This window comes from Lampetra planeri, chromosome 3, assembly GCF_965212315.1.
Source record: "Lampetra planeri chromosome 3, kcLamPlan1.2.h2, whole genome shotgun sequence".
Classification (NCBI taxonomy): Eukaryota; Metazoa; Chordata; class Hyperoartia; order Petromyzontiformes; family Petromyzontidae; genus Lampetra; species Lampetra planeri.
In genome coordinates this window covers 8,420,405-8,433,444 of record NC_136109.1, presented here as the reverse complement: position 1 = coordinate 8,433,444, position 13,040 = coordinate 8,420,405, and positions in this window count along the sequence as shown.

Here is a 13,040-nt window from a genome sequence, read left to right as displayed (position 1 = left end):
AGCCAGCACTGTGGGGACTGAACAAATAGGAGACAGCCGTGTGGGAAATATAGTACGAACCAAATAAAGGACACTGAGCCAGACATCGTGGTCAAGTCTTTTATTACACTGGTGTCAGAAGTGAAACGGCATGTCGAAGCAAGTAAGGAAGAAAATTATTCCGGCGCCAGCATCGGCTTCTTCGTCCGACGACGACGATTTCCCTCCAACCATGGATCCTGCTGGGGTGGTGGAGGAGAGCCCTGCTGAAGCGAGCACGGGGACGGGAGTGGAAGATGTTTGCGCAATGGCGGGTCCGTCAACATCATCGGACGCTGATCGAAGATGGCAACAGATGGCGGAACAACTGGAGGCACTTAAGGACGTTCTGGCGCAACTATGTCATCTCGTCACGCCAAGGACGATGGAGGAAGCGGAAGGTGCTCCACGGGCCGCCACGTTGCCTGCCCTGCCGCCGCCATTGGCCACGCGGCAAGAAGTCGCCATCTTGCGCGCTCCGCGGCGCCAAACCGCCATCTTGGCCACGCCGCGGGCCGACGCCATTTTGAATTTGCCTCCAGAACAACCACCATTGGAGGATGGCGTGAAGAGGAGTCGGAGTCGCCACCTTACCACAGTTAAGGAATTCTCCATCGGGGGCGATTGGAGCGCTTTCGCCTGCCGATTCTTGGCGGCGGTTCGTTCAGCAAGATGGTCCGATGCTGAGGCCTTGGAGGTGTTGCCGACTCTACTGGACGACGAATCTGTTCGATTTTTCCGTTCTATAACGACCGATAAGAAGAAGACTTTATGTAGAGTTTTTGAAGAAATGGCCGACGCTTATGAGCCACCTGACGACGCGCATCGGCGATTCGCTCAACGACAACGAGCACCCGAGGAATCGCCCGTGGCGTTCAGGGGTGCGGTGCTGGAGCTGGCCATGGCAGCATATCCTGAGACGCCACAGGACCTGCTCGAGCCTCTCATTTTAGGTAAAATGCTGGAGCTGTCTCGGGATCTGGGGATCCCCATGCCTGTGTGTGGGCATGAGAAGCTCACTTCCCGGGCGGCAGCAAAGTGTCTGGATGCGCAATTTAATCTCCGTCGATGGAAGCAAGTGGCGGCGTGGATGGGGGGGCCCGTCAAAGAGGGGGGCGCGCTGGGGTGGGACCCCACGAAGGCGGTCTACGTGCCGGAGGAGCGGGGCCCTCAGGAGCTGACGGCCGCCTCCGCTCCATGGTCGGGACGCGGCGGGCCGGGGCCGCGCGCTACGCTACCGGAACGGAGCCGTCGGGATGCAAGGCCTGCGCTTCGGCGCAACGATGTCGACTGCTTCCGCTGCGGGCGTAGGGGCCACTACGCAAAGGACTGCTGGGGCCGCTTCCCGGGTCCGCCGCAGCAGGAGGCCTCAGCACCGGACAAGCCGACCAAAGAACCTCCGAAACAGGCATGTCGGCACGCACCAGACACCCGGCAAGGCTTTGCACCTCACCCACCACCTTCGTTGCGCGATCCTATTGTTGTTGTTAAAGAAGGGCCATCGACGGGGCCTTGTCGCTCGGTGACGCAGTGGTGCAAATTGGCACGGAGAGTCGTCGCGGCCGCTACGGGGTCGTCCACTGTACCGGGGTCTATACAAGGAGTGGACGTGCGCATTTTGGTCGACTCCGGAGCGTCTGCGACTATTATATCGGATGTCATTTTCCATCTGTTGGGCATTCCGCCGGGGGCTGTGCGTCCGGTTTATGGGTCATGCGTCGCTGCAAACGGGGGTAGCATGGGTATCGTGGGCCAGGTGGATGCTAAGATATCTATTGGGGATGTGTCGGCTTCGGGCGTTGTGTAAATATCAAGATCTTTGGCGGTCCCTTGTTTATTAGGCACCGATTTTTTGGCTAAGATGCCCATTTTGATCAAAATCAATGAGAATTGTATTGAATTGCCGGGGGGCCGTCAAATCTCGTTTCTGCCGTCGCCCTGGGGGCGACCTGCTTCAGCCGTACAAGTGCAGGCGCTGTCCGTTGCATCTGTGGACATCCCACCTGGTTCACAGATGCTTATACCCTTGCGGTATCGGAAGCCCCTGCCTGATCGGCTAGGAGCAGTAGGGGTCTTGTTGTCACCGTCCGCCACGATAACAACCGGGTTGGCGTTAGTTGGGGCACAGACCATCGTCCGGCTGGATCAATTACCGTTTTTACAGGTGCTCAATGCGGGGGTGGAAAACGTCCGCGTCCCGGCCGGTACGGTTGTGGCACATGCCACTACGACGTTTGCGACGCACGATTGTCCGCATAGCCGGGGAGTGGTTGCTGGTGTTTCCGAGCCAAGGGGTTCGGATAATCGTTGGATTGCTGACTTATGTGACGAAAATTCTTCCCTGTCCATGGAGCAACGTGGTGCGCTGCGTAAATTGTTGTTGACGTATTCGGATGTGTTCAGCTCCGATGATTTGGATTTGGGCCGCACATCGTTGCTTTCCCATCATATTGATACGGGCGACGCTGCCCCTATTCGTTTAAATTCGCATCGGATGAGTCCTGCGGAGCGAGAACACGTTCGAGGGGCAGTGGAAGACATGTTGGCTGCGGACATTATATCGCCATCTAACAGCCCATGGGGCGCTCCTGTGGTCTTGGTTAAGAAAAAGGATGGCAAATTGCGATTTTGTGTGGATTTCCGAAAATTGAATAAGATATCGGTGGCAGATGCGTACCCCCTGCCGCCTATGGACGACTCCCTTGACGCATTGTCGGGGGCTAAGTTCTTTTCCACACTGGACCTCTCTTCGGGATTTTGGCAGCTTCCCCTTGACGAGTCCTCACGGGAGAAAACCGCATTCCGTACGCCGCAGGGGTTATTTAAATTCAACTGCCTTCCGATGGGATTGAATGCGGCCCCTGCTACATTTCAAAGATTGATGGAGCTCGTTTTGACGGGGTTGCAGTGGGAGACGTGTCTTATATATTTGGACGATTTTATTTTCTTCAGCCGCACATTTGAGGAACATTTAACGCGGCTGGAGACAGTGTTCACTAGGATGCGCTCTGCGAATTTGAAATTCAAACCAAAGAAATGCCACCTACTGCAACGGTCCGTCCGTTATTTGGGGCACATTGTGAGTGCTGAGGGGGTGTCCACGGATCCCGAAAAGACGGCGTGCGTCCGGGATTGGCCGACTCCGGCCACCGTGGGGGATGTTCGGCGGTTTTTGGGATTTGCCTCGTATTACCGAAGATTTGTGCCGGGTTTTGCGACGATTGCGAGGCCCTTGCATCTCCTTACGGGTAAAGGACGGAAGTTTGTTTGGGGACAGCCGGAGGAGGCGGCCTTTCGGAGTCTGTGTGATCTATTGGCTACGGCCCCGACATTGGACTATCCCGATTTTGATCACCCGTTCATTCTTGATACGGACGCAAGTGACACAGGTATTGGGGCGGTATTATCACAGTCTAAAGGGGGTGTAGAGCGCGTCGTGGCGTATGGTAGCCGAGTCTTGTCTCCTGCGGAAACCCGCTACTGTGTCACTCGCAGAGAACTTTTGGCGGTTGTTTTTTTCCTACGGCAATTTCGACCGTATCTCTACGGTCGTTCTTTTATTGTGCGTACGGATCATGCGGCCTTGCAATATGCACTTAAAATGGACCAGCCATCCGGACAGTTGGCACGTTTGTTGGACACGCTGCAGGAATTTTCCTTCCAAATTCAACATCGGAAGGGAGTGCGCCATGCGAACGCTGACGCACTTTCCAGATTATCGCGGCGCGCCCCTTGTAAATGTGCGTCGGGGACGCACAGGTGTTCGCCGATTCTAAACCCCCCTCAGCCGCTTACGTTGGCCGTCGAGAAGTCGGATACTCCGATGGAACCGGGACCGACTGACGGGGTTTTGAATCTGCCGCGGTCTGTCTGGATTCGGGAACAGATGATGGATGAGTCGTTGTTGTCCTTGCGGAAGCGGTCTACGAGGGACAATGGGAGTCCGAGTACGGCTGTGGGGCCGCAAACCGCTCTCCGAGATGGTCTACTTATGTGGCGGGAGGGGTTCCAGGAACGCTGGCGTCTGGTGGTACCAACGTCCTTGCGATTCGAGTTGATTAGAACTCTCCATTGTGACACACTCTTACATTTAGGGGTGCAGAAGACCTTGTTGACGTTGCAACGTCATTATTTTTGGCACGGCATGGCGACAGATGTCGTAGGGCACGTGTGCGCGTGCCCTGAGTGCGCCCGACGTAAGCCGCCTAAACATCCTTACGTGCCGCCTCTCCAGTCGATTCAGGTGTCTCGAGTCAATGAATTGGTGGCACTGGACATATTGGGACCCTTCCCACCATCGGCGAGGGGTAATAAATACTTGCTGGTAGGGGTTGAGTACCTCTCCCGTTGGCCGATGGCCTGGCCGTTGCCCGATCAGTCGGCCGCGGCCATTACCGACGCCTTTTTGTTTGGGTACATTATGGACAAGGGGGCACCTGAGAGACTCCTCACGGACCAGGGCCGAAATTTATCTTCTAAATTATTGGCGGAAGTGTGCGCGGGCCTTGGGACTAAGAAAGTACGGACATCCCCATACCATCCGCAGACGGATGGTATGGTTGAACGGCTGAACAGGACATTGTCTGCCATGCTTTGCCATACTGTGAGTGAACAACAATCAGATTGGGATCTGCACATCCCCGGAGTGCTTTCGGCGTACAGGATGACGCCTCATGCTGCTACAGGGTATTCGCCGTTTTACCTTATGTATGGTCGGGAAAACGTGCCGCCGGTGGATGTGCAATTGGGAACTGGGTTGAAGGGACCTCGTAAACCACTCCCTGAATACATTCAGGACACGGTCCGACGGGTCACGGAGGCGCGGGAGAATGCCCGCGTGGCTACGGCCAAAGCCCAGGCCCGGAACGAGCGGTATGCTCGACGGTCCGAGGGGGAGTGCCCCTGGAAGGTTGGGGACCTGGCCTGGCTCCATTGTCCGCAGGTACGGCCGGGAACCTCTCCTAAATTGCACAAGCCTTGGCATGGTCCCGTACGCCTCATTGAGGTTCCCAACCCACAGTCAGCACGCGTTCAGATTGGATCTCGTCGCTGGTTTGTGCATACGTCGCGGTTGAAACCATATGTTGCTCCCCTACATGATGCGTCATCTCCCAATGTTGCCTTGCCGGGGTCTGTTGCTGCTGACTCTCCCCTGCCTGCGTCCATTGATCTTGCTAGAGCGCCTGTCGTACCTGTTCCAGACAGGCCGGCCGTGACACCGCGGGGGACGAGGGGCCTTGCTCGGAGGGCGCCTGCCAGGTCTGCGGGACCCTCGAGCCCTGCAGCCCTTCCGACCCCGCTGCAGGCACAGTCGCGGGACACGGCCAAGACTAATTCTTCAGGGACACGGGACGTTGGTGGACTTCCAACCGCAACAGGGGAATTACCCCCTGTCATTCCTCGAGTTCCATCGCGTCCCCGTTTTGCAAGTGGGCTGCCGACCGTCCGGGACGGGCCGGCGACCCGCACACGTTCCAAATCGCTTACGTTTCGTTGATTGTATGTTGTGTTATTGTTCTTGTTCTTACCGCTGTATTTATTGCATGCTTCTCGTACGTTCGTTGATGTTACTTGTGTTGTTGTTCTTGTTGTTATATTGCATGCTTAGTGTCCTTTAGGGGGGAAGGTCGGTTCGCCGCATTACGGTTTGGTATTGTTCAGCCGAGGTCGGCTGGGGTTTTCTCTATGGGGGAGGGTGGTGTAATGCGGGCGTAAGCGACCTTCCGGATGTGACGTCACGGGGGGGTGGAGTCATGTGACGTGGGAGGAAGGTTCGGGTCCTTAAGGGGGTAAACCGGAAGGAGAAGTCAGTCGGGTTGTGAATGGAAAAGAGGGAGGCCACGCGGGCGAACGAGAGGAGGGGGGGGGGCACCGTCGGCCATCGGGAGCCAACCCTGGGGACAGTAGGGAGCTACTGGGTGGTGTGAAGCTGCAGAGAAGTACAGCCAGTAAGGCTGTGTGTTAGAGGCAGCGGTGTGGCTGCCAGGAGTTGCAGAAGCAACGAAGAGGGAGACAGCACGAGGCTGTCAGAGCTGCGGAGTGACTGAGAGAGAGAAGAGCTGCAGCAAGTACAGCCAGGGGGGCTGTGTGAGAATAACAGCAGCGGAGCTGCTGTGGTGCTACGGGAGCGACAAGGAACAGCAGCGGGGCTGCTGATGGTGACTGGAGCGACATCGGAGCCAGCACTGTGGGGACTGAACAAATAGGAGACAGCCGTGTGGGAAATATAGTACGAATCAAATAAAGGACACTGAGCCAGACATCGTGGTCAAGTCTTTTATTACAGATGTATGGATGCAAAACTGGGGCTGGATCAAGCGAAGCCACAACCACATCAGGGCTAATATGTTCGCATAACCTTTGTAGAAATGACTATCGGTAGAGATGCAACCGAGGAAGGGAACACGCCCGAGAGGACATCCACAATATCGATGGAGCAATTAGTTGAGTTCATATACAGGGTCTGTGTGGAGTGTTGCTATGCATGAGTACCAGGTATGGCAACAGCTTGGACAGACATGTATCAATGTAGATCGTGGATGATTATGATGATGATGATGATTATTATCATTTCTAATTTATCATTTTAAATCGAGAGCTCAAACACTAAATGGATTTTTTTACGTGAATTTCGCTTGCAGATTAAGTATTTTCGCATTTATTTGTTGTCCTTCCAGCACATCTACGATTTGCACGTTTGGCTACAGTGAAGGAAAAAGTATTTGATCCCCTGCTGATTTTGTACGTTTGCCCACTGACAATGAACTGATCAGTCTATAATTTTAAAGGTAGGTTTATTTGAACAGTGAGAGACAGAATAACAACAACAAAATCCAGAAAAACGCATGTCAAAAATGTTATAAATTGATTTGCATTTTAATGAGGGAAATAAGTATTTGACCCCCTCTCAATCAGAACGATTTCAGGCTCCCAGGTGTCTTTTATACAGGTAACAAGCTGAGATTAGGAGCACACTCTTAAAGGGAGTTCTCCTAATCTCAGCTCGTTACCTGTATAAAAGACACCCGTTCACAGAAGCAATCAATCAGATTCCAAACTCTCCACCATGGCCAAGATCAAAGAGCTCTCCAAGGATGTCAGGGACAAGATTGTAGACCTACACAAGGCTGGAATGGGCTACAAGACCATCGCCAAGCAGCTTGGTGAGAAGGTGACAACAGTTGGTGCGATTATTCGCAAATGGAAGAAACACATAAGAACTGTTAATCCCCCTCGGCCTGGGGCTCCATGCAAGATCTCACCTCGTGGAGTTGCAATGATCATGAGAACGGTGAGGAATCAGCCCAGAACTACACGGGAGGATCTTGTCAATGATCTCAAGGCAGCTGGGACCATAGTCACCAAGAAAACAGTTGGTAACACACTACCCTGGCTCCTCCCCCCTCAACCAGTATATATACAGTACAAGGTCGGGTCTCTTGGGATTCCTCTTTACTTGAAACAGCAATCGTGCTGTGACGGTTCCAACTGAAGACGGAAGCTTGTGTTGCCTCCGAAACGTCGTGATTTATTATTTTATTTTATTTATATTATTTCTATTATTGCGTCCCCAGGACGACCGCTTGTGTTGCGATCGAGAAGTCATGTTTTTTTTGTTTTTTGTTGTTGTTTTCTTTGGACCTATCTACGTGACTTTACCGAAAGACCCAAGAATATGAATTTCTGCAGTCACGAAAGTTTAAAGTAAAAATGTAAGTATATATCTTCTGAAATCATGCGAAGCGATTCAAAAGAGTGACATTTCGATCGTGCCGTGTGAACTCAACCGAGTGGGGTTGGATTACATTATCAGTAGCCAATCAGGAAAGAGTTTCGAGAGTCTCCCTCTCAAGCCCGACACAGCTGGAGGTTCTCGTATTGATAAAATTGTATCGGTTTTTTTTGCAGTGACAAAAATATTTTATTACCCCCACATTATGTTATACAAATGACCATCTAGCGCAGGGGTCGGCAACCTGCGGCTCCGGGCTCGCATGCGGCTCTTTGGCTTCCCTCTTATAGCTCTTTGGCTGCCCCCTTGCGGGTTGACAAAAGACGAAATCTTAAACGGAACTTAATACGCAGATAATGAATTAGCAATGTATTGAATACGACAGGGAATGGGTCACTATAGATTGTCTTGGTGACGACAAAATATACAGTGTTGTTAAAAAATAACTATAAGAAGCACTAAATAGACGCAGTTTATACCATCACATATTTTGTTTGTCAGAATTTGTCACCTGCTGTTTTTGTGTACAAGTAGTTCTGCGTGTGATGTGGCTCTCGAATTATTTTGGTCAAAGACAAAAACATAAAGAATTGCTCTTCTTCTTATTTGAAAAGTTGTTGACCATCGGTCGAATCCAAGTGGCCTTACTGGGCAAAAAGTACAACGTAAATCCCTCTCTTTGGAAACGAAAATGCAGATCATAAGGAGGGTAGGGGCAGGAGAGATGACATTGAAGTGGTGCATTCGTTATGGCTAGCGCAGTTCACCTTAAAGATCATTTTAAAACCAAGCACAAAAAGTAAAGACTGTGCGGCCATGTTATCCGATTGTACCGTCTTCTCTGAAGTCTTGGAACGCATCCCAAAGCCTCCTTTGTTATATCTCACCTTGGTAACAAAGTTTCTGATAACGACGTCACGTTATGGAACACGTTTTTTTTCATTAACCGAGGTATTACTCTATGGTAATGATTATTTTACGTTTTCTAAACCCCACCATTTTCAACAAAGGGTTTCACATCATAGGAAATAAGTAGTTTTTACTACTCGGCGGTCAGGTATAGAAGGTTTTCAGGCAGAGCGTTCCAAATCTGAGGGCCAAGGACCAAAAAAAGCCAAAACTCCAAAAGTTTTTGCCGAAAGCGTACCTGTGTGAGGAGATCAAACTCAAATATTGAGGCAGTTGTTGAAAGAGTGCTTTGTGAATTAAGCACAATAACATTATTGGACATTCCCACAATTTATATCCCAACACACGTAAGTGATACATGATTTCGATTTAAAGCTTTCGTGACTGCAGGGATTCATCTTCTTGGTTCTTTCGGTAAAGTCACGTAGAAGGGAAGTAATAAAATAATAAAAATAAAACATAATAAAACAATTCTCACGACGTTTCGGCCACAACGCAAGCAGCCGTCCGCGTTGTGGCCGAAACGTCGTGAGAATTGTTTTATTATGTTTTATTTTTATTATTTTATTACTTCCCTTCTACGTGACTTTACTGAAAGAACCAAGAAGATGATACATGATGTCCAGTTATGCTTGACAGATTTTCTGTCTTGAAACTCGTGAACAAATTCATGCTCTTTTATTGTCAATTGCTTTGCTGCTGCTTCTTGTAAGGTTGTGCGACAGCCTGCTATGTAGCAGTGACATACAGAAGCAATGTAATATCCTAATGTTTGTGATATTATGGTTTTGTAATACGAGAGTTCACCGACGAGCGCCGATCAGTGGAAAGGCTCCGCCGCTTGGGCCATCACCCAATCAGAGGGATGGGTCGAGGTTAGGGGCGGAGCTCAAAAGGCTCTGGGGAAGTAACCATCTAGAAGTTCTAGATTTGAAGCTATCGTGACTGCAAGGATTTATAGTCTTAGGTTTTTTCGGTAAAGTCACGTCGGTGAAAAATTAAAATAATAAAATAAATATAAAATACAAATCACGACGTTTCGGAGGCAACACAAGCGTCCGTCTTCAGGTGGAACCATCACAGCACGATAGCTGTATCAAGTGAGAGAAATTCCAATAAAACAGTCCTTGTATATATACTGGTTGAGGGTGGGAGGAGCCAAGGTAGGCCCTGAATATTATTTTTGTGAGGTTCTGTGTGGCTGAAGCACGCTGTTAGGAATGAGCCTTTGTTGTGTAAACTTGGTGCGGATGATGTAAAGGTGGGTGTAAATGGGACTGAGCCTTTTGTAATGTAGAGGTGATGCGGCTGAAATCGCTGCCAGGAAATGAGTCTTTGTTGTGTAGAATGGTTGACTGAGCCTATTGTTATGTAGAGGTGGTGCGGCTGAAATCGCTGCCAGGAATGCTCCAAATATGTGTAGTTAAATCTTTTTTGCATGGTTAATAACATCTTTCCAATGATTACTAAGTTTGTACCCATCATCACGGTTGAAATTATGTCTGTGTTTGTATATTTGGATGGCCTCGTGTACAAACCTTTGATGGTAGCCAGGAGGCTTGAAGAGTACCTTGGTCTCGGAAAAGACAATTTCATGAGAGCCCACAGCGTTGTAGCAATGATCGGCAATGGCGGAAGAATCAGTTTTGCCGTGTTTCAGATCTGACTTGTGCTCGCGGACACGATCAGAGATATGACGTTTCGTTTCTCCAATGTAGCAATCACCACAACTGCAACTCAGTTTGTAGACTCCAGGGTATTGTAAGTCAGGAATGACATCTTTCACAGATGGAACTAGATCACGGATTTTATGCACTGTACTGAATCGGACTTGGATCTTATGTTTGTTTAGAATTTTGGAGATCTTTTTGGTCACGCCTGCTATGTATGGCAACGTGATAGTTTCAGCCGTGTAATAAAGGACTCTTTCACTGGGTCTGTCTCCGTTGTCCTTTATTGTGGTTCGTACAACTTTGCCCGCACGGCGTCTCGCTCAGAGTCTCCTCCGTTTCCCGCTCGGCAGCCCCACTGCTGCCGTCGCTCTTGCAGACTCGCTGCTGGCTCACTATGCAGCCCCGCTGCTGGTTCTTCCTTCAGCCTCTCTGTCCCCGACCTGTAGCCCCACGGTTGCTCTCTATGCAGCCCCGCTGCTGGCTCTCCGCCTCCTCCGTGCCCGGACACCGCTGGCCCACGGTGCCGAGTCCCGACCTGTGGCGATCACGCCACTTTCCACCTCCTGCCCTGCGTGGCCTCCTCCTGTCTTTATTCCCACACTCTCCTCCAGCCCTTCCGGTTTCTGCCCTTAAAAGCTATCCTCTCCCCCCATGTGACCCAACTCCTCCCCCCTGTTACGTCATATCCGCGAGGCCGTTTACGCTAGCATTACACCACCCTAGAGAAAATTCCAGCCGTCCTCGGCTGAAACAGAACAAGTAATGCGAGCGACCACCAACCATCAGCCGTGAATGGACAACGGAGAATACAACGAATATAACAATAACAACAAGAACGAGAACAACATTAATCAACGAAAAGAAAGGGACTTCGAACGCGTGCGGGTCGCCGGCCCGTCCCGGACGAGCGGCGGCCCCCCTGCAGACCGAGAACGCGACGGGGTTTTAGGAGCGACAGGATCAAAACCGCCTGTTGCTATTGGAGGCCCGCCAACGCCAAGGTCCCGTTTCCCCGAAGGGGCGTCCCGCAACCGTGTCTGTGGTGGGGTTGGAGGGGCGGCGGGGCCAGGTGTCCCCGCAGCCGTGGCAGGCCCACCCAGAGCAGAGTCCTCTGCCTCCTGCAGTGTCACGGCCGGTTTGTCTGTAGAAGGCACGACAGGCGCTCTTGCAGGGTCAACAGGCACAGGCAAGGGTGCGTCGGCAGCAACAGACACCGGCAAGGCAACATCAGGAGATGACGCATCCGTTCGAGGGGCCACGTATGGTTTCAAGCGAGACGTATGGATGTACCAGCGCCGAGATCCGAACCGAACGCGCGCGGACTGCGGGTTAGGAACCTCAATGAGCCTAACAGGCCCCTGCCATGGTTTATGTAACTTAGGGGAGGTTGTTGTATGTGTTGGGTTATTAAATTTTGATAAAAATAATAAAAATTAATAATTTTCCGAAAAATGCGTGAATCGCATTAATTATGTTAATGTGTGTATTAATATGCATAAATTATGATAATCATGGAGATAATCGTAGTAATTTATGCGGAAGCTTGCGATTATGTTAATGTGTGCAGTTATGATAATTATGCTTAGTTTCGTTTATCCAGAGTTGTATCAATCAGGGTAACACGATTATCATTGATTAAACATTTACTGATTATCTTAGTGTGTTTATGTTATTTTAAGTCTCCAGTTTCATATCTCATCACAGGCTACAGTTCTCAAGAATAAGACAGTTTTGCATGGACTTGGAAGGAACACTCGATATGCTTCTGTGATAACAATTTTATTCTAAACAACATGTGACATTCTAACATGCAGGTCAAACATGCGTCAATAATTCATGAGCAAGATTATGCAATTAACGAAAATGGATGACTAAAACACCTCTAACAATCGTAACCTCTACCTTTCCACCAGGCATCTCATTAGTTCCCCCATGTATCGATCACAATCGGCGACTGGCCGAGTTTGAAAACAAGCATGACACACTTCATAGGGCGGTAATAAAAGCACTTATTGTACCCCTAAAGCGAAGCATACTTCAATCGATTCGTCGGCAAGATTACATCTGTTAACGGAAGGTTTGAGACAATGGTGCGTGAGGGCGGGTGTGTTGGTGGGAGAGTGAATATGGCTCTGTTTTAATTAATGCTTCGGCGAGACTCTATGACAAAGGAAACTGGTTTGACAAGATATTCTCTCTGTGTACGGGTCGATTCGTAATGAGGATTTCGAGAGTTTGAGTTTGCCTCGACGAGTCTATTGATCGCCTATGTGATGAGCGGAACAAGGGAAAGGCACGGAAAACAACCTCACTCTTATAACCGACGGACTCTTAATCACTCGATGGGCCACGATTCCTCATGGCCAGCTGATGGTTCATGTAATTGATAATCAGTCTTCCGATAATTGTGTAGGGTTGGCGTCGACGCGTGCGCGTGTGAGCCTATGTGAGGGAAGTTGTGGGTACGAACGACTTTCGGAGAAGGACCCTCTGGCTGGCGCGGCTGCGGTGATCGGCTGCTTCCGACTCCTCCCTCGGCTGAGCCCGTACGATGATTGACAGCGCGGCCGCGCTCGTTTGCATGGTCAGGCGAGCACCTCGGCGTGGCGGCACGGCAAGGTAGCTGGCTCGTTCACTCATGTGCGGCAGGTGAGCACCTCGGCGTGGCGGCAGGCAAGGGAGCTGGCTCGTTCACTCGTGTGCGGCAG